General features: G+C 38.5%; 1 protein-coding gene and 1 long non-coding RNA gene across 2 annotated transcripts in view; both read left to right on the forward strand.

Moving 5' to 3' along the window:
- The window catches only part of CWF19L2 (CWF19-like 2, cell cycle control (S. pombe)), an 87994-nt gene that overhangs the window by 11200 nt on the left and 71777 nt on the right, over positions 1-5017 (forward strand). The window lies entirely within an intron of this gene.
- Positions 1388-5017, forward strand: part of LOC107183330 — a 10052-nt gene continuing 6422 nt past the window's right edge. The window contains exon 1 of the long non-coding RNA XR_001514114.1: positions 1388-1498. This is a non-coding gene — a long non-coding RNA (uncharacterized LOC107183330). The remainder of the gene's footprint in view (positions 1499-5017) is intronic.

Genomic DNA, 5017 nt, shown 5'->3' on the forward strand with positions numbered 1-5017 from the left:
AGCAATGGTCAAAATAAACTAGAACTGGAGATAGGCTGGGCACAGGGAGGCTTATTAAAAGGTTATCTTTTGCCCTAACTGGTTTGGCTCAATGGATAGAGCGTCAGCCTGGAGGCTGAAAGGTCCAGGTTCGATTCCAGCCAAGGGCATGTACCCTGGTTGTGAGCACATCCCCAGTAGGTGGTGTGCAGGAGGCAGCTAATCGATGTTTCTCTCTCATTGATGTTTCTAACTCTCTTTTCCTCTCCCTTCCTCTCTGTAAAAAATCAATAAAATATATTTTTAAAAAAAAGAGGAACCCTCATTCATTGCTGGTAGGAATGTAAACTGGTACAGCCAGTATGGAGTTCCTTAAAAAATTAATAATAGTGTTATCATATGACTCAGCAACCCCTCATCTGCATATCTACCCCCAAAAAATTAACATTTATTTACAAAGATACATGGATCCCTATGTTCATTGCAGCATTATTCACAGGGGCCAAGACATGAAGACAACCAAAATGTCCTTCAATAGATGATTAAATAAATAAACTCATATTACATATGTCCCATTTTTCCCTCAATGACCTCTCTCAGCCCACCCCTACCCCCACCCCAAGCCTTCACCCCCCTATTGTCTGTGTCCATGGGTTATGCATTAATAACCATTCCAATAGGTGTGAGGTGGTATCTTGTGGTTTTGACTTGCATTTCCCTGATAATTGGTGATGTATCTTTTCATGTACCTATAAGGCCCTCTGTATGTCTTCTTTGGAAAAATGTCTTTAGATCCTCTGCCCCAGAGGTTCTCAAGCTGTGGATCGTGAACAATGAAAATACATCCTGCATATCAGATATTTACATTACAATTCATAACAGTAGCAAAATTACAGTTATGAAGTAGCAATGAAAATAATTTTATGGTTGGGGTCACCATAACATGAAGAACTGTATTAAAGGGTCGAGGCATTAGGAAGGTTGAGAACCACTGGCTCTAGGGCAGTCGTGATTTTTGTCTTTCAATCTGTTTATGTGACACATCACGTTTATTGATTTATAAATATTGTACCATCCTTGCATCCTGGAATAAATCCTACTTGTTTGTGGTATATGATATATTTTTTTTTAATATTTTATTGATTTTTTACAGAGAGGAAAGGAGAGAGATAGCGATAGAGAGTTAGAAACATCGATGAGAGAGAAACATCGATCAGCTGCCTCCTGCACATCCCCCACTGGGGAAGTGCGCGCAACCCAGGTACATGCCTGTCAAAGGCTTTTCCTGCATCAATTGATATGACTGTATGGTTGTTTTTCTCTCAATTTGTTTAAGTGATGTATCATGTTTATTGATTTTCTGATATTGTACCATCCTTGCATCCTTGAGAAAAATCTTACTTGGCCATGGTGTAGGGTCTTTCTGATGTACTGCTGGATCCGATTTTTTGCTAAGATTTAGTTGAGGATTTTGGTATCTATTTTCAGGAGGGATATTGGCCTGTAATTCTCTTTCTTTGTAGTGTCTCTATCTATTTTTGAATTAGGATAATGCTGGCCTCATAAAAAGAGCTTAAAAGTATTCTTTCCTCTTGGATATTTTGGAATAGGTTGAGGAGTATAAGTGTTAGTTCTTTGAAGGTTTGGTAAAACTCCACTGTGAAGCCATCTGGATCAGAGCTTTTGTTTGCTGGGAGTTTTTTGATTGCTGCTTCTATTTCATCATTTTGTTATTGGCCTATTCAGGTTTTCTGCTTCTTCCTGATTCAGTTTTAGGAATTTGATTATTTCATCCACATTGTCCAGCTTGTTGGCATACAGTTGTTAAGAGTATTTTCCTTTGTATTTCTGTGGTGTCAGTGGTTATTTGTCTGCTTTCATTTCTGATTTTATTTATTTGGGTCCTCTCTCTTTGTTTCTTGATGAGTCTGGCTAATGGCTCATCACTCTTGTTTATCCTTTCAAAGAACCAGCTCTTGGTTTCATTTGTTGTGCTTATTGTACCAATTTTCCAGCTTTGAGCTTCAGGTTTTCTAAATTAACATACCTTTTCTTACAAATTCTTATATAAACTTTCCTGATTTAGTTAAAGCATCTTCTGTTGATCTCATTTGCTGTGTAATTTTTGTCTTTTGCATCTGTGTCATCTTTTTACTTTCTGTTGCTACTGCTGTTGTGTGAATGCCACTTTTTAGATGTATGTCTTCCCTCTGTGAGCCTCATTTATCTCATCCATACTGGAGTTGAGTTAATATCTGTAGTGAACTGAGGACAGTCCCTGGAACTAAGAATGTTTAAGGTTAGATATTATGGTTCAGTCTCTAATTCACTCTTGCCTGGCCAATTACAATAATCTCTCTGTTTTCAGCATCCTGCAGCTGATGTCAGGTTAATTTTTTCAAAGTACAGCTTTGATTGTGGTATTCTTTTTAGAAGTCTTCAGGGATTCAGTTAAAGATTTGTCTTTGCCATTTCTAATGTTTCCTTCTGATGGAACAAGCTCCACTAGTGGTATTTCATGCCACCCCTTTTTCTCATTCTGCCCTTGACAATATGGAGTAAATTATCTGTTTTGAATTTGGGAAGAATAAACTGGCATACTTTGCTTAGTTCTACCTTTCCTGCTTATGGGACAGGCTGCCCACAGAGAACATGTAGGGATTGTTCAGTGCTGTCAATGCTTGGGAAGTCTGCCGGGGTCAGTTAACAGGCCCATTTGGCTTTCTTTCACCGAGAGAAAAATTCTCTTCCAATTTAGCCTTTATCAACAATAAAGGTAATTTTTTCTTATCTCCTTTGCTTTTTATTGTAATTTTTAACTTGCTTAGGGCCTGGATGGAAAAGAAAAAAAGGTGCTGCAATTTTTTTTTGTTCTCTTTTAAAACCCTCCCCCAAAGCTGCCTGCAAATAGAGTCCAAACATATTAGTTTGAGCTTTCTCTTAGGTAATTTGTACCTCAACCAAACTAGGTTAATGACTTTCCTTCATTTCTCTGCAAATTCCTGTCTCTGAATTTTTGTTCATCTGATTCTTTCTGAGTGAATTCCCTCTGTCTCTGATTATCTGCATCTTGTTTATCCTTCAGTATATACTATGAAATTCTTCCTATTTCTCTTAACTGAAATCAGTTTCTTCTTTATGTTTCCATTGCACTGAATTTGCTCCTTTTTTGGGTAATATTGTAGTTTTCTGTACTTTAGGTTGTTGTTTGCAGAAGTAAACCATTGAGACTAGTGACTGAGACTAGCCCATTTTCAAATATCTGCACATCAGTTTGAGTGTGTTGATCTTTGCGCGTCATCATATTCTTAACATTTGGCCCTAGCCTAAAATGATGGCCTTAGCTGAAGCTTTGATGTGAAGCATGTTGATTTTATATCTCTTCTTGGAAGGCAGCTATGCTCACCACTATACCACCAACGCTATATCTCTTCTTGATTTTGAGGATATAATTTCTTTGGTTTTCTAAGGTAGTGTTTTTCAAAATGTGTATGGTGAAATTAATTTATTGCAGTCAGTATTTAACAATATAAGGTATCAGTAGGTATTGCATGTACTAGTAATAAAGACACATTTTGTTTCCTTAGTTCTGGAGATAGACAGATATTTGCACACACACACAATTTCTTTCTGGGTAAAGGTCACAAAAAAGTTTGAAAACCAATGCTCAAGGTTGTGTCTGTGTCCTCTGGGCTTCTTATGCCCACATTGTGCTGTAGATTATACTAGTAGACCTACAGCGCGTACCTATAGACCCTGTCTAAGAGACGCGTACCAACTTTTCAGTCTTCTTTTACAAGCAGGAGATCACCCCACCCAGGCCTTGGCTTTGGTGGTGAGACTAGCTTCATTCTCCTGTTTTAGCAGGAGCACTTTCAGTGTTTATCTTATATGAATTGAACTGAGGACTATCAGTTTCTGCTTGCACGTAGAGCCCAGTGGACCTGTGGCTTCAGTTCTGCTTACTGCTTTGCATTTATGTTCTTTTCTAGGCCACAGAATTATTTATCTTGTTCTGAACTCAAGTGTGTTTTATATTTTGTATCTGTTTTCTGTTTGTCCTGAGCAGGGAGGTTGTGATGATTGGCAGCTTAATGAGCCGTCTTGACTAGAAGGCCTGAGAGTGTTTTAGAGATGGATTTGTGTTGATATATTTTATTTCTGTTTCATTCCTTTTAGTCACTGCATAGTCTTTCTTGTCTGTGACATACTGTAAATATCCATTTATTCTGGATAACTGTACATTTACATTGTTTGCTGTTTTTCACTACTACAAACAGTGCTAAATGAAGGTCCTTATATACACGGTAGGGCAAAAGTAGGTTTTGCAGTTGGGAATACTTGAAACACAGAGTTTATTTTTGTTTTATTTATTTATTTGTTTGTTTGTTTGTTATTGCATTTTCCATATGAACAGTGTATTTTTTTTCTCATGTACATGTGTGCAAATTTTGCTATGGTGCATATCTTAAAGTACTTTATCTTAAAGTAAAGTTGCTACAGGCACCTAAAGGGTGTGAAAGGTACGGAGTGGGCCCGGGTAGTGCACTTGTGACATGAGGCTGTAATGTATCAAAAAAGCTTTTATTTCAGGCACCTGGGTGCAGATGGGCTGAGTCAGCAGGGAGTGCAGGGACGGGGAAGACTTTTATCAGCTATTGCTGGTGACAAGCAGTTAGGCTGACGTAAGGCTCCGGTCCTTTGTCCCTCCCACCACCAGGTGTCTTCTGGTTATCTGAGCTATGCGGTATTCAAGTCTGCAAGCTTTCTATGATATCTGTTAACATATTAGGTGCCCAGCCTGTTTTGTCTTCCGGACGGAAAGTATAGTGTCAGTCACCGGTGACTGACTGGGCACTTAATGTGTTAAGCACAGTAAGTTTTTCTCTGTCCTGTTTTATTCTCTTTAACCCTTTCAGTATGTACCCATCCTATCTAATAAAAGAGAAACATGTTAATTAGCCATACGGCCGCTACCCTTCCCATTGGCTAATCAGGGAGATATGCAAATCAACTGCCAGCCAAGATGGCGGCCGGC

This window comes from Myotis davidii, unplaced genomic scaffold (assembly GCF_000327345.1).
Source record: "Myotis davidii unplaced genomic scaffold, ASM32734v1 scaffold600, whole genome shotgun sequence".
NCBI classification, from domain to species: Eukaryota; Metazoa; Chordata; class Mammalia; order Chiroptera; family Vespertilionidae; genus Myotis; species Myotis davidii.